Source organism: Diaphorina citri, unplaced genomic scaffold (assembly GCF_000475195.1).
Source record: "Diaphorina citri unplaced genomic scaffold, Diaci psyllid genome assembly version 1.1 scaffold1466, whole genome shotgun sequence".
NCBI lineage: Eukaryota > Metazoa > Arthropoda > Insecta > Hemiptera > Psyllidae > Diaphorina > Diaphorina citri.
The window spans coordinates 24,711-42,708 of NW_007378892.1; the positions used below are offsets into that span (position 1 = coordinate 24,711).

Below are 17,998 nucleotides of genomic sequence, written 5' to 3' on the forward strand. Positions count from 1 at the left end.
AAAACTGTGCTTGGGGGGAAAAAAAATAAAAGATAGTAAGTTAGTTACAGAAGTAACCACAATTTCATTCGATAGGTAGAGCTAGCTACCTATACCAACTGTTTCTATCAATTCATTCATGCAATCAAATCTCACCTAATAAAATTTGATTGATTAAATTTGCCTCTGGGAATTCTAGAAAACAAATATTTACATCGTTTGGAATTTGTTCCATTTATTTTTGTCGCTCCATTCGTTAGTCAGTTCAATTGTTGAACCATTTGTTCAATGTACGGATGGATTTGATAGGAAACAATTCATGTGATCGAGAGAAAATAAAATAAAAACGTTTTTAAAATTCAGAGTTAAATGAGGAGGCAAGAATGGCTGAATATTTACACTATCATGGGTATTATTGGACTATTGTTACCGTAGATTTTCAATAAAAAATGAATGGGTGAAAGTTGAAAGGTTTGGAGAGCCCTTCGTAGGCAGTTGTTACTTGCGAAAACTGATACTTAGAATCCGTAGATTTTCAATAAAAAATGAATGGGTGAAAGTTGAAAGGTTTGGAGAGCCCTTCGTAGGCAGTTCTTACTTGCGAAAACTGATACTTTAATGAATTGGAACCTAAATTAAATCACTTAAGTGTATAGGAAATAATGATAAACTAATAATGAAGCGGAACCTAAATTAAATCACTTAAGTGTATAGGAAATAATGATAAACTAATAACGAAGTCTAGTACTATACCTACTTACTGCACAAACAGACCGAAAATACTTAGTATAAGAAGAGAGAGAAGTAAGGTCATTAGAGGTAGGTTTTAGATATATTCAATGAGTATCAATATCAACTCCTGGTACACGAGCAAGAGATTGAATACAAAGTGGCATATTTCACGGTTAGGGCTCGGACCATTTAGATTTCAATTGCACAAACAGACCGAAAATACTTAGTATAAGAAGAGAGAGAAGTAAGGTCATTAGAGGTAGGTTTTAGGTATATTCAATGAGTATCAATATTAACTCCTGGTACACGAGCAAGAGATTGAATACAAAGTGGCATATTTCACGGTTAGGGCTCGGACCATTTAGATTTCAATTAGTCAGGGAGATGGTAATCGGAGAACAATTGGATAATTAATTGCCATTTTTCGTGGTTCTAAACAAAACTGGTGTGCCCCAAGGATTTTACTTAAAGATAAGTCAGAGGTCTTTATCACTAAATGTATAGGTAAGTCTCCTGTACAAATAAACTGTGAGGTGCCAATGCATTAGCTATCATGATTTAAGAATTTTGGAGATAAAATCTGCCCTATCATTCTCCTTGTTGTGTGCATCTATTGTTTTCGATGAAACTTGTCAAGTTCATTAGACCAGGATAGAAGAGCTACATTAGTCTGATAACACAGAAAGTTCTAGATAGATCAGTATTGCCGGAAGAGCTATGATCGTAGATGTTCATGTACAAAATAGGGACTGAAACCTATTATACTTATTCCGATTTTATGCGAATTTCCTTCCAGGATTCACTGTATTGGGTAGAAATTCAAAATTACCTCTTTATTCCATATTGAAAAGTTAGCAGGGGGTGTATTTTAAGGTTAATCTACATAATGAACTTAATTATGGAAAGTATAGACTATATTAATGACAGAATATCAATCCTGATTACTTTCATATCCCCAGTTCTAATTATCCTATATCCTCATTATCCACTAACTTTCACGTCCCAAACAATATACCAGATCTGATTAGGTCCCATTGTGTGGCAATGTGGGCGGGCATGCGTCTTGTGGTGTTCAGTTCAGCTCAATTAGTTTTCAAAACTAGAGCAAGATTACAAGATCCGCGAGACCAAGTTAGACCAGACTCTATGATTGATCATTGTGAAATTGTGTGAGGCAATTTCGTAGAATGCATCGGAGCATTCAGAACTTATAGGTGATCGATATAGTACAAATTTAATAAAGGTAATGTGCAAGTACCATGCAGTAGGTAATAGGTACCTATAATATGGATACATGATTGAAAGTTCAAATCTAGAAGAGATAAGTAACTAGGTACATACGACCAAGAGCAACTAGAGTATTCATTCAGTTTTATTTTATGTATATGTTACCGGCAATCTATACAATACCGGCATTCTATAGAATACCTAGCGTTTTTAGCCAAAAAGTGTAATGAAATCGATAATATGATATATGATTTGCCTAGGCATTTCATGAAATACCAGGTATTATCTAGGTCATTATATAAAATGTCCAAGTCCGTACCCGTATACAGCACAGGACAGTCTCAGGATTCTCAGATAGTTATACGGTCACATACGGTCTTACTTCAGGTGTTGAAGTGCTTCCAACAAAGCCTCTGCAAAGCCGTTTTACTGGCTCGTATGAACAATAAATTAGACGAGCCCCCTTAGTGAAGCTATACCTGTATGCCTTTTTCTTTGCCCTAATATACCAATGTGATGGAATATGACACTACTGCCACAGATACATACGAGCATGTAGGTACAAGATATGTTCCGGATCACTTAACTGGCATCCCTTATTCGCAAGTACAGTGGTTAACTAGAGTTACTTATACTTACTAGATCACTAATAACTTATCACTTGCCTCTCATATCGGCTGTCTAAAATGTCCACACCTGTTCTTGTGTAATAAACAATAGCCTATTGATATTATACTGGCATATAATCTCTTGTATGTCATGTAATCAATGGGGAGTAAAGCTCAGAAACGAAGTGGTGCCGGTGTGTGAAAGGAAAATCGCAGTCAATCAATATGGACTGAATGAGTATACAGAAGGATGAGCTCATGGCCATACTTGCTGAAGAGCCATAGGTGCCTCAAAACTGGAACTCAAAATGTGGCTGGAAGTTTCTGACCTTCTGTCAATGTTAAGGATGATTAGGAACTTTTACACTGGTATGAAGCTTGAAATACGAGTAATATCTGGTGCCTGATCGATCCAATCAGCCAATCACCTCCGTACATCTACATAAGACTCAATAGTACTCAATACTCATGTAAGTATTTGCCATTTTGCCAAAAGGTAAAAAGGGAAATGAAATGTCTGCCAAGTGGAAATAAGCTACAAGAAAGGGTAACTCAGTTCCTATCAATTTACTTCAAGGCGTTCTTAATTCAATTGGATTTCTTCGTTTGCGACATCTTGAGTTATCCGGTATGTGCACGATGCACGTCTTAAAGAATGTCTGTAAGTAATCCTTGAAGCCGTCACATGTGTGGTCGAGTTCAGCTAATAATACCTCCTGAAAAGTGTTGATGACATCTTTGACATGCAGTTCAGCATACTAATCAATGAGTTCGTCCTAGACATTGAACCAGAAGACGTCACTAGTCACCAGGATATGTTAACGTACTAGTGGATATTCATGAGCTAACTCCGTGACTAGGGTGCACTCAACTTCGTGAGGACGATTGAGTAGGTGGATGGATTAGTCGTATTTTCTTTTCGCATTTTTTCTGCTATAAGGTCCCAGCAAGAAGAAGGAGAAGAATGGACACAAACAGCAAAAGATAGACCGAGGCGGAGAAGGCTCATCAGAGCAGGTTTTGGACCTTCATAGCCTGTACAACCGGATTAGTAAATCTTTTTTCTGGCTTTAAGTGGCTGGATTTCCCTGGAGGAGCTCTAACATCCAACCACTAGATTCTTTCACTGTGAGCCTTTTCAGGTGGTAATAGTGGGAAATGGAAAAATGGTACAATGTCAGGCAATGTTCCATTTCCCCATAAAAATTGCGAATAAAGGAAAAGACGCGTATTGTGTGTGAGTACTGAATGGCGTCAATAACATTTCCCTCCCTTGAGACAGATAGAAATGTGAACTAGAGACAACTACCTGACTATTGTTTTACAAATAATAATCCATGGGAGTAATGTCCAATGAGTTTTGTGTTGACTTTTTGATTTATCACAATGGCATGTTGTCTACTCCTATTTATAACCTATTGTATTCATGAGCTAACTCCGTGACTAGGGTACACTCAACTTCGTGAGGACGATTGTGAAGGTGGATGGATTAGTCGTATTTTCTTTTCGCAATTTTTTCTGCTATAAGGTCCCAGCAAGAAGAAGGAGAAGAATGGACACAAACAGCCCAAGATAGACCGAGGTGGAGAAGGCTCATCAGAGCAGGTTTTGGACCTTCATAGCCTGTACAACCGGATTAGTAAATCTTTTTTTCTGGCTTTAAGTGGCTGGATTTCCCTGGAGGAGCTCTAACACCCAACCACTAGATTCTTTCACTGTGAGCCTTTTCAGGTGGTAATAGTGGGAAATGGAAAAATGGTACAATGTGAGGCAATGTTCCATTTCCCCATGAAAATTGCGAATAAAGGAAAAGACGCGTATTGTGTGTGAGTACTGAATGGCGTCAATAACATTTCCCTCCCTTGAGACAGATAGAAATGTGAACTAGAGAAAACTACCTGACTATTGTTTCACAAATAATAATCCATGGGAGTAATGTCCAATGAGTTTTGTGTTGACTTTTTGATTTATCACAATGACATGTTGTCTACTCCTATTTATAACCTATTGAATTCCGTGAGTCGTAAAGTTTTATCAGTGATCAGTCAAGTAACCAGGGGCCGTCCTTATTCACCCTATTGATATCTATTTTGAAACGAATCGACCCGTTGAATAAATGGAACGATACAGGATATGTATGTATGTTTGATTAGGTTCAGAGAATCTCGCTGCATCTGGGTTGAATTCCAGAGTGAGAGCCAGGCATATCAAAGTCGCGGACCGATGCCCCAATTCATGCGGTTTATGGGGTATGAAAATAAATAAATAATAAAAATTCCATTTTTAATACAGCAAAATCGGAAAATTAGGATAGGGAATCAGGGACTACTTTTCAGTCCGTCAAGGGTCATCAATGCGACCCGGACAGATGCCCCAATTCATGCGGTCTATGGCAAACATAGGGGTATAAAAATAAATAAATAATAGAAATTCCATTTTTAATACAGCAAAATCGGAAAATTAGGATAGGGAATCAGGGACTACTTTTCAGTCCGTCAAGGGTCATCAATGCGACTCCATGAAATTTGTATTTGACATGCCTGTTAGTGAAGGTATACTGATAAGTAGCATCGTACCTAAGGCATTGTTTTCCCTTGTCTAATTAGACTCTCCACAAAGCTGTCATCAAAATGTTGTGTAACGGAAATGGGACCACTGCAAAACTGCACTCTATTAATTAAACTGTAAACAGGTTGCAGAGGTACGTACTTAAGAAAAACAATAGGTATCGATTCTGTGACCACAACAGCAAATTAACAAGCGTAGGTCGCACGAAACGATACTTTTTCATTTGCACAGCATTAATTAAAAGCAGTAATGACTGAATTCGTGTGCCAAACAATGCAAATCAAAGAAAAATCCGAATGCAACATAATTACCACTTTGTCTTGTACCACTAGCACTCGGCCGTCTATTATGTAAAACCACCATACCGCAAACCAAGACAGAAATTCGTAATACCTACTTAAATGGAACCTTATTAGGGGATTTGTTTTTTCTTTAATTTTCACCGATTTTCTTTGTAATTATTTCATTCGGTCATTTGGAATAGATTAATAGCATTGGTGTCCATGGCTCCTCGCTCTTTTAGGATTCCTGACGTAAGTATAATGAGTAGTCACCAACCAACAAACCAACCCAGGTACATGGGTCTTTTATTATACCTACTCATTTCACAGCATCAAGCATTGGTGTCCATGGCTCCTCGCTCTTTTAGGATTTCTGACGTAAGTATAATGAGTAGTCACCAACCAACAAACCAACCCAGGTACATGGGTCTTTTATTATACCTACTCATTTCACAGCATCATGCATTGGTGTCCATGGCTCCTGGCTCTTTTAGGATTCCTGACGTAAGTTATAATGAGGAGTCACCAACCAACAAACCAACCCAGGTACATGGGTCTTTTATTATACCTACTCATTTTACAGCATCAATCCTAAAATTGTGAAACCTACGAGTCAAATTGAATCCATGTGTCAGTTTTATTTGACCAGCAAATTTTCATTGATATGTATTATCAAGGCAGGTACTACAGGTAGGTATTATTTTCCACTTCCGTGTTGTCTAAGTCTATTGTATGTATTTAATATAATACTGCACATCCCGGTATAGCAATACAATTAAATGCATTCACAAGTACAGGGTGGACTAGAAAAAGCGTTAACGATACCTCATGAGGACTTGTACACACAAAAAAGCTCAATTTTCAAAGGGATCAAAAATAAACGGTTGTCAAATTAAAAATTCGTTAAGCACGGTTATTCAAAAATATAAAACAGCATAATGTTTAAATTTAACAATTAAAATATTAGAGAATGAAAACCGGAGAAAAATATCATTTTTAAAAATAAAATTAATGTTTGTGGAATTAAATAAAATATTTTTTATTTACTCTCGAATTCGTATTTATTTAAATATTTTTTTGGGTCACTTTTCCAAACACTTTGATCGGGCTCCGGTCAGTAAATAATTCGATTTAGTTATTTTATCACAAGGTACCTACCTAACTACCTTAGCCAATAACCACACATTAACCACGAATGCGTTAGTGTCAACCAGTGTGACTTGAGACTGTTAAATCTTAAATTGCTATCACAAAACAGAGAAGGATATTTCGCAAAATGAGTTGGAGGTATCTGACTGACTATTATGTGGTGAATATGACAGTGATGAACAAATCCTCGTCCAGAACTATCATGAGGCCGAGAATGGATACAAAGCCTCGTCTAGTCTAGAACTATGTATCATGAGGTTGAGAATGGATAGAACTTAATCTGAAAAAGACTCCTCACTGCGTCAATTGTGGAGGTGGCTCAATTTCCATTTCACTCCCAACAGTATTTTCATTTTATTTTTTCCGCCATGGAAAAGAGTAAAGTTTTGGAGTGAAGTCTCTTGTCTTTCCAGGAATGGGCCGAGCCATCCTAGATCTTTTTGAAACCTCCCTGCTTATAGTCCTTATGTGTTTGATCTTCATCGTCGTAAGTCCTTTGAATATTTTAACCAACCTCAGTAGTGAAATGGTTAGCATATTGTAGGCACGTTCCTACGTCAACATTTGATATACGCAGGTATCTACAGTTTCCTATCAACAGCAGCAATTTCTTTACCGGTAACACAATATCTCATTGCCAACATTCCTGTAATCTGTAATGTATGTAATTACATACGCATAATACATATCGTTATCACCAGTCAAAGTCAAGACAATCACGATAAGGTGGAAGGAAATGGAAGTAGTAAACAATAATATCACAACAATTACAAAAAAAAAAAAATCTGCTTGTTGAACGAACGAATAGAGTTTTGAGTTTTAACGCGACAATTTTGAACCGTGATCCGTATTAGCTCTGGAAGAATTTGTTCAATTTTTATGAAAATAGCCAAAAATATCCATATTAACTCTGCAATTTTGATGAAATTCGCCAAAAATGTGCGTATTAACTCTGGAAGGGTTTGTTCCAATTTGATTTTAGACCCTGATGGTTCATTAAGAACCGATTGGGCCTTTGAGGGCGTTCCCACTCTTCTTCAGAGCTTTGCAACATTTACTTGATGCATTTTTACTGTAAACTTCAGGTATAGATCCATACATAAAGTTTATCCTATATCAATAGATTCATAATCTAAATTGTGTAAAATGTTTCTTGTCAAATATCACAATAAATATGAATTGAAGAACTTTATAACTCAATAAACAATCAGCGAAAATTTATTCGTCTTCAGGTATGAAGAGACAGGATATTATGGTTGTTCTTGACATTAGTGATAGTACAACCATTATCAATAATCATGACCACCAGAGATGGTAAGATTGATAAAGAGCTAGGTGCTTTGCTCAATGAAGATAATGCAATGATAATCCCAAGAGATAATGGAAGACATAACGGTAAAGAACAAGGTATCTCAATCCTAGATAGCCTTCTGAGTGCGATAAGATGATAATTCACACAAGTGTGCCTGCAGATGGAATTTAGACTTTCGAGATGAGTCAAAAGTACAGAACCGAGGGAACACAAAGCTTAGATCTATCACCTGCAAATACCTCTAAAGAGAGAAATTAAAGGAAGAACCAAAGAGCCCTTGTTCTCATTCAGGATATCAAGTTGAAAATTCTAACTTTAATCGTGCCTCGCGTAGCAATAACTGCTATTTTCGGTCCCTGCCAAAGACAAGGTATTAAAGATGTTCCCTAGAAGAAGAAGAAGAAAAAAAAAAATAGTTATTAAAAGAGGACGATGTTCACCAACAAAGGTTTCACAATACCAAAATAGATCCAATTGTTTTAATAATACAGACCAGAGTATTCTTATGTCCCTGATCTAGTAAAGTCAAGTGTATTTTTAGACAATCTAGATAATAGACCAGATTTATTCAGAGACAAATCAGACTTTGAGCCTTGACCACATTCCACGTTGAGACCTCTCCGGTATTTCCAATCAGCTAATAACAAAATTAGACTTGGACTTCACAAAAATTAAATCATCAGTCGCAATAAATAATCTATTATTATGTATTTAAATAAAAAATATGCGCGCCTAACATGGAAAATTTCCGGCAAGACTATGTTTTCAGTGGAAATTTTATCAAGAAGCAGATGATGAGAAGTTGAGAAGGTATCATTTGCATAACAGTCGTCACCGAAATGTCGTTGAAGTGGTAGTTTTTCCTGAGGAGTTTATCAATTTATTGGTACAATAGATCTGACTCTATCTACTGGGATATAATCATCAGAGATTTGCAAAACACAAAATGCAAGATGGAAAATGCAAAATGTACATTTACATCTTGCATTTGAAATGAGTTTTTCGGAGGTATTTTGCATTTCAAATGAGTTTTTCGGAGGCATTTTGCATTTGAAATTGATTTTTAAAAGCATTTTGCACATCTCTGATAGTTAATCATTACCGCTAAAGGCATTTTTTGCTGTGAATTTATTGGTCTCAATTTATCAGAGTCAGAACCCAGAACCTTTTATCAATGAACAAGAATATCTAAGCAACCAAATCAGTCAAAGATTAAAAATATGATGCATTGGAACATAACCTTTAATGCCGAAGAAAAATGGTACAATGTCAGGCAATGTTCCATTTCCCCATAAAAATTGCGAATAAAGGAAAATACGCGTATTGTGTGTGAGTACTGAATGGCGTCAATAACATTTCCCTCCCTTGAGACAGATAGAAATGTGAACTAAAGAAAACTACCTGACTATTGTTTCAATAAAAATCCATGGGAGTAATGTCCAATGAGTTTTGTGTTGACTTTTTGATTTATCACAATGGCATGTTGTCTACTCCTATTTATAACCTATTGAATTCCGTGAGTCGTAAAGTTTTATCACTGATCAGTCAAGTAACCAGGGGCCGTCCTTATTCACCCTACTGATATCTATTTTGAAACGAATCGACCCGTTGAATTGAATCGACCCGTTAAATAAATGGAACGATACAGGATATGTATGTATGTTTGATTAGGTTCAGGGAATCTCGCTGCATCTGGGTTGAATTCCAGAGTGAGAGCCAGGCATATCAAAGTCGCGGACCGATGCCCCAATTCATGCGGTTTATGGGGTATAAAAATAAATAAATAATAAAAATTCCATTTTTAATACAGCAAAATCGGAAAATTAGGATAGGGAATCAGGGACTACTTTTCAGTCCGTCAAGGGTCATCAATGCGACTCCATGAAATTTGTATTTGACATGCCTGTTAGTGAAGGTATACTGATAAGTAGCATCGTACCTAAGGCATTGTTTTCCCTTGTCTAATTAGACTCTCCACAAAGCTGTCATCAAAATGTTGTGTAACGGAAATGGGACCACTGCAAAACTGCACTCTATTAATTAAACTGTAAACAGGTTGCAGAGGTACGTACTTAAGAAAAACAATAGGTATCGATTCTGTGACCACAACAGCAAATTAACAAGCGTAGGTCGCACGAAACGATACTTTTTCATTTGCACAGCATTAATTAAAAGCAGTAATGACTGAATTCGTGTGCCAAACAATGCAAATCAAAGAAAAATCCGAATGCAACATAATTACCACTTTGTCTTGTACCACTAGCACTCGGCCGTCTATTATGTAAAACCACCATACCGCAAACCAAGACAGAAATTCGTAATACCTACTTAAATGGAACCTTATTAGGGGATTTGTTTTTTCTTTAATTTTCACCAATTTTCTGTGTAATTATTTCATTCGGTCATTTGGAATAGATTAATAGCATTGGTGTCCATGGCTCCTCGCTCTTTTAGGATTTCTGACGTAAGTATAATGAGTAGTCACCAACCAACAAACCAACCCAGGTACATGGGTCTTTTATTATACCTACTCATTTCACAGCATCAATCCTAAAATTGTGAAACCTACGAGTCAAATTGAATCCATGTGTCAGTTTTATTTGACCAGCAAATTTTCATTGATATGTATTATCAAGGCAGGTACTACAGGTAGGTATTATTTTCCACTTCCGTGTTGTCTAAGTCTATTGTATGTATTTAATATAATACTGCACATCCCGGTATAGCAATACAATTAAATGCATTCACAAGTACAGGGTGGACTAGAAAAGATAGGGGGAAACACCATTATCCATTGATGTACCAACTTACACTACCATTTGGACAAGATGTTTGAAGACGGGCCAATCAGTTGGTAAAAAGTTTAGATTGAGAAGATAGAAAGGATTTCTTTAATAAAATGTGTTTACCCTGTGCCACACGTGCATGTTCGACAGTAAAAATTGTCAGTTTTGTACCAAAACTACCAAGTATACTAGCAGTGGCGTAGCGTGGTCTAAATTCAAGTGTAAGGCGTGTAGGGTACTAATTTCCATCATCCATGCTCTTCATGGATTGGCATTGTGTTTACCCTGTGCCACACGTGCATGTTCGACAGTAAAAATTGTCATGTTACCAAGTAAACTAGAACTACCAAGTAAACTAGAAAAGAACACCTACCAATCAATCCAGCTCATCATTTAATTATCTATGCATGTTATTGTTATACTTAAGTCACTAGTCTTGGAAGTTGAGGAAAAACTATACTCACATTTGTTTTACACTGTATAATTATGTCAAATGATTCAAGGTTTCCCACAACTTGATACACTTAAACACCATAACTTCAAATTTATAATAAAAATATCTACATATAATTACTATTAGTAGTTAACTAGGTAACATACTGACTGAATAACAATGAAAATTCCCAACGAAACATCAACAACCCTATAACGGTGTTAAGGAGCGCGGTAGCGCCCTACCAAGTCAAGACAGTTTGACAGTTTTACGATATACTTGGTGTTTACCAAACATTGGAATATGAGGAAAAATAGACAGTTGGATGGTTCAAGTGGTGTTCTAGAAACAATAAATCGGTCGCTGTAGGAACGCAGGAATACTTTTATGGGCCCTCGCTTAGCAAAATCAGCCAAATGTAATTCCCTACTTATAGTCCTTATGTGTTTGATCTTCATCGTCGTAAGTCCTTTGAATATTTTAACCAACCTCAGTAGTGAAATGGTTAGCATATTGTAGGCACGTTCCTACGTCAACATTTGATATACGCAGGTATCTACAGTTTCCTATCAACAGCAGCAATTTCTTTGCCGGTAACACAATATCTCATTGCCAACATTCCTGTAATCTGTAATGTATGTAATTACATACGCATAATACATATCATTATCACCAGTCAAAGTCAAGACAATCACGATAAGGTGGAAGGAAATGGAAGTAGTAAACAATAATATCACAACAATTACAAAAAAAAAAAATCTGCTTGTTGAACGAACGAATAGAGTTTTGAGTTTTAACGCGACAATTTTGAACCGTGATCCGTATTAGCTCTGGAAGAATTTGTTCAATTTTTATGAAAATAGCCAAAAATATCCATATTAACTCTGCAATTTTGATGAAATTCGCCAAAAATACCTTTGAAACTGCCCCGGGCCCCGCGGGGGGCTAATCCGGCCCTGGGGATATAATCATCAGAGATTTGCAAAACACAAAATGCAAGATGGAAAATGCAAAATGTACATTTACATCTTGCATTTGAAATGAGTTCTTTATTCAACGGGTCGATTCGTTTCAAAACAGATATCAGTAGGGTGAATAAGGACGGCCCCTGGTTACTTGACTGATCACTGATAAAACTTTACGACTCACGGAATTCGATAGGTTATAAATAGGAGTAGACAACATGTCATTGTGATAAATCAAAAAGTCAACACAAAACTCATTGGACATTACTCCCATGGATTTTTATTTGTAAAACAATAGTCAGGTAGTTTTCTCTAGTTCACATTTCTATCTGTCTCAAGGGAGGGAAATGTTATTGACGCCATTCAGTACTCACACACAATACGCGTCTTTTCATTTATTCGCAATTTTCATGGGGAAATGGAACATTGCCTGACACTGTACCATTTTTCCATTTCCCACTATTACCACCTGAAAGGGCTCACAGTGAAAGAATCTAGTGGTTGGGTGTTAGAGCTCCTCCAGGGAAATCCAGCCACTTAAAGCCAGAAAAAAAGATTTACTAATCCGGTTGTACAGGCTATAAAGGTTCAAAACCTGCTCTGATGAGCCTTCTCCACCTCGGTCTATCTTGGGCTGTTTGTGTCCAGTCTTCTCCTTCTTCTTGCTGGGACCTTATTGCAGAAAAAATTGCGAAAAGAAAATACGACTAATCCATCCACCTACTCAATCGTCCTCATCACGAAGTTGAGTGCACCCTAGTCACGGAGTTAGCTCATGAATATCCACTAGTACGTTAACATATCCTGGTGACTAGTGACGTCTTCTTTAAAGTCAATATCATTTAATTATCTAATTTGCATGTTATTGTTATACTTAAGTCACTAGTCTTGGAAGGTGAGGAAAAACTAAACTCACATTTGTTTTACACAGTAAGTATAATTATGTCAAATGATTCAAGGTTTCCCACAACTTGATACACTTAAACCATAACTTCAAATTTATGATAAAAATATCTACATATAATTACTATTAGTAGTTAACTAGGTAACATACTAACTGAATAACAATGAAAATTCCCAACGAAACACCAACAGCCCTATAACGGTGTTAAGGAGCGCCCTACCAAGTCAAGACAGTTTAGCAGTTTTACGATATACTCGGTGTTTACCAAACATTGGAATATGAGGAAAAATAGACAGTTGGATTGGTTAGGTGGTGTTCTAGAAACAATAAATCGGTCGCTGTAGGAACGCAGGAATGGTAGCGCCCTACCAAGTCAAGACAGTTTAGCAGTTTTACGATATATACTCGGTGTTTACCACACATTGGAATATGAGGAAAAATAGACAGTTGGATTGGTTAGGTGGTGTTCTAGAAACAATAAATCGGTCGCTGTAGGAACGCAGGAATACTTTTATGGGCCCTCGCTTAGCAAAATCAGCCAAATGTAATTTTGAAAACGGAATAATAAAATTGATAATAACCTTTATAAATAGAATTCATTAATTGGCACCAATCTACAGGATAATCACTAGAATTTAATTTTAATCTGGAAAAATAAACTTCCCCGACCAAACCCAAAGTAGGCATCTATCAACATTTACGTAACGAAGATTGTAACAATAAATAGCATACATATTTGATACATAGTAACAATAACATACATAGTTGATGGTTACATTAACATGCATAGTGATAAATACATTAACATACATAGTTACAAGCCGCAACATCTTGAATAATTATTGATGTACATACATTGTACAATATCTGCAGAATCTGTGATTATCAGCATTGAGTTTTCTTCCAGAGATTCTTCAGATCCTGAACGAGAACTTGAGTAAAAGCGACCTATACACAGTACACTAGATTTAAATGGGGAAACGGACCTTACAGCATCTTCCTGCTACGGGAACAGCAGAAGGGCGGGAAAAAACTGGATTTTTCCTTATATCTCAAACTTCATCCAAGGCCTTCTCAACAGACACAGTACCTACACTAGACTAAATGGGGGAAACGGACTTTACATCAGGATCTTCCTGCTACGGGAACAGCAGAAGGGCGGGAAAAAACTGGATTTTTCCTTATATCTCAAACTTCATCCAAGGCCTTCTCAACAGAACAGATTTGAAGTGCCAAGTAGAAAATCAAAAAGAAGACTACAACTTCTTGGGAAACGGATAAAATTGAACTTAATAAATCACAGATTACCTAGAAGGCTAAAACCCGAAAGAAGACAGAAAGACACTTCGAGTACTTATTGAAGAAAAAACGGAAGAAATAAGGTTACGAACAGACTGATGAACTTTATATGTAGAACATCAAAAAGAAGACAACTTCTTGGGAAACGGATAAAATTGAACTTAATAAATCACAGATTACCTAGAAGGCTAAAACCCGAAAGAAGACAGAAAGACACTACGAGTACTTATTGAAGAAAAAACGGAAGAAATAGGGTTACGACCAGACTGATAAACTTTATAACTCAATAAAAAATCAGCGAAAATTTATTCGTCTTCAGGTATGAAGAGACAGTCAGGATATTATGGTTGTTCTTGACATTAGTGATAGTACAAACATTACCAATAATCATGACCACCAGAGATGGTAAGATTGATAAAGAGCTAGGTGCTTTGCTCAATGAAGATAATGCAATGATAATCCCAAGAGATAATGGAAGACATAACGGTAAAGAACAAGGTATCTCAATCCTAGATAGCCTTCTGAGTGCGATAAGATGATAATTCACACAAGTGTGCCTGCAGATGGAATTTAGACTTTCGAGATGAGTCAAAAGTACAGAACCGAGGGAACAAAAAGCTTAGATCTATCACCTGCAAATACCTCTAAAGAGAGAAATTAAAGGAAGAACCAAAGAGTCCTTGTTCTCATTGAGGATATTAAGTTGAAAATTCCAACTTTAATCGTGCCTCGCGTAACAATAACTGCTATTTTCGGTCCCTGCCAAAGACAAGGTATTAAAGATCTTCCCCAGAAGAAAAAAAAAATAGTTATTAAAAGAGGACGATGTTCACTAACAAAGGTTTCACAATACCAAAATAGATCCAATTGTTTTAATAATACAGACCAGAGTATTCTTATGTCCCTGATCTAGTAAAGTCAACATCTATCACCTGCAAATACCTCTAAAGAGAGAAATTAAAGGAAGAACCAAAGAGTCCTTGTTCTCATTCAGGATATCAAGTTAAAAATTCTAACTTTAATCGTGCCTCGCGTAGCAATAACTGCTATTTTCGGTCCCTTGTCTTTGACAAGGTATTAAGGATCTTCCCCAGAAGAAAAAAAAAAATAGTTATTAAAAGAGGACGATGTTCACCAACAAAGGTTTCACAATACCAAAATAGATCCAATTGTTTTAATAATACAGACCAGAGTATCCTTATGTCCCTGATCTAGTAAAGTCAAGTGTATTTTTAGACAATCTAGATAATAGACCAGATCTATTCAGAGACAAATCAGACTTTGAGCCTTGACCACATTCCACATTGAGACCTCTCCGGTATTTCCAATCAGCTAATAACAAAATTAGACTTGGACTTCACAAAAATTAAATCATCAGTCGCAATAAATAATCTATTATTATGTATTTAAATAAAAAATATGCGCGCCTAACATGGAAAATTTCCGGCAAGATTATGTTTTCAGTGGAAATTTTATCAAGAAGCACAAGATGAGAAGTTGAGAAGGTATCATTTGCATAACAGTCGTCACCGAAATGTCGTTGAAGTGGTAGTTTTTCCTGAGGAGTTTATCAATTTATTGGTACAATAGATCTGACTCTATCTACTGGGATATACAGGGCCGGATTACCCATAAGGCAGAATGGCAGACTGCCACGGGCCCCGCGCTTTTGGGGGCCCCGCGCTTTGAGGACTTACACTAGATATTATGGGTTTTTTCTAAAAAAAAAAATCGCCTGCGGCGCTGAAAAATTTACTTTTGGTGAGCCTGGATTTCTCAAGATTGTGGACCAAAATTTTTAAAAATTTCGCCTGCGGCGCTCTAATTTATTTTGCTCACTTTGGCGTTCAGCTAAAATTAGGATAAGAAAATATCTAGCAAAATTTTCAAAAATTTCGCCTGCGGCACTCTATTTTATTTTGCTCACTTTAGCGTTCAGCGAAAATTAGGATAAGAAAATATCTACGAATTAGGTACGTCAAAAATTAACTTGTGACAAAGCATGAGGCACATATCTACCTACTTTTTGAAAAATTTCGCCTGCGGCGCTGAAAATTTTAAGTTCGATCAGCCCAAACTGGGGGCCCCGCACCTTTGAAACTGCCCCGGGCCCCGCGGGGGGCTAATCCGGCCCTGGGGATATAATCATCAGAGATTTGCAAAACACAAAATGCAAGATGGAAAATGCAAAATGTACATTTACATCTTGCATTTGAAATGAGTTTTTCGGAGGTATTTTGCATTTCAAATGAGTTTTTCGGAGGCATTTTGCATTTGAAATTGATTTTTAAAAGCATTTTGCACATCTCTGATAGTTAATCATTACCGCTAAAGGCATTTTTTGCTGTGAATTTATTGGTCTCAATTTATCAGAGTCAGAACCCAGAACCTTTTATCAATGAACAAGAATATCTAAGCAACCAAATCAGTCAAAGATTAAAAATATGATGCATTGGAACATAACCTTTAATGCCGAACTATTTGAGGACAGGTTATGAAGTTCGAGTCAAAGATGAAATATATTAATATATGATGCATTGGAACATAATCTTTAATGCCGAACTATTTGAGGACAGGTTATGAAGTTCGAGTCAAAGATGAAATATATGATGCATTGGAACATAATCTTTAATGCCAAACTGTTTGAGGATAGGTACTATTTGAAGGTAGCACCGAGTGCCAATGACATTAACAAAATTTGAAGTACCTATCCCAGGCCATGACAATAAGAAGAACCTGCTAGGCCTATCCTCTTGTATTGAACGGATGTTGAACTTTAAAACCAATCTGAAGCGATTGAAAATGGACAAGTATGAATATGTAACGAACTAGGCCTTTCCTCTTGTATTGAACGGATGTTGAACTTTAAAACCAATCTGAAGCGATTGAAAATGGACAAGTATGAATATGTAACGATGAAAGTAATCATCTTGTTAACAATATCCGATTCAAATGAGTTGAAAGAACCTGAAAAAGTTCGAATAGCTCAAGAGAAAGCACTTCAAGCGTTACAATCTTACACCCTCTCTAATAAAAACTCCTCCTTTTTGAATCATTAAAACTTCTCCCATTCACTCACCTGTAATTAACATATCTCATTAAGTCATTGGTGAAATCCACCAAGAATAATTTCATAGATGGATATATAACGTACATAAATATAAATATGACTGTGTGACATAGCCCTGTAAATAAATAATTAAATAATATTTATACTGTTTAAATGAGACTAAAGAGAATCTTTACCACAGGAGTACTCTACCATTATTGTGGAGGATACATGCCTTGGCTGGGATTTGATCATTGACTTCCTGGATACCAGGTGAACACTTTAAAACTGAGGTAGTAACATAGGTACGTGGGACCCACTATAGCACATACTAAGATAAACTAGTAACCTACTTAGTTTATACATAAATTAAGATTTACACAGTTATTGCAGATGTAATCATCTCAAAGAATGGACCTTCGCGCATCACGTTAATCGCATAAGGTGACCAGGCTTGAACGTCGAAGGTCCTGCGTTCAATTCCTGAAAAAGGCGAAGGATTTTCGGCCTTGTGCTTGGAAGGATCGAAATTTTTTCGTGATATTTGGAATTCGTGGAGAAGAGAGTTGAGTAGTAAATTCTGGATAAATGAGTAGCCACCAGTGGCGGCTATTACAAAGAAAAAGATTTATTATAGAAAAAAAAGCATGGAAAGAACTTAGTAGGTATGGCTACTAAGTGAAGAGGTTCACCACAAACAAAATCA

The 17,998-nt window shown here is 36.5% G+C and overlaps 1 protein-coding gene across 1 annotated transcript in view; it reads right to left on the minus strand.

Annotated features, from left to right (window-relative positions):
* Positions 1 to 17,998, minus strand: part of LOC103516024 — a gene marked incomplete at its 3' end in the record, with an annotated part of 44,059 nt that overhangs the window by 24,697 nt on the left and 1,364 nt on the right. The gene's annotated exons all lie outside the window — the stretch shown is intronic.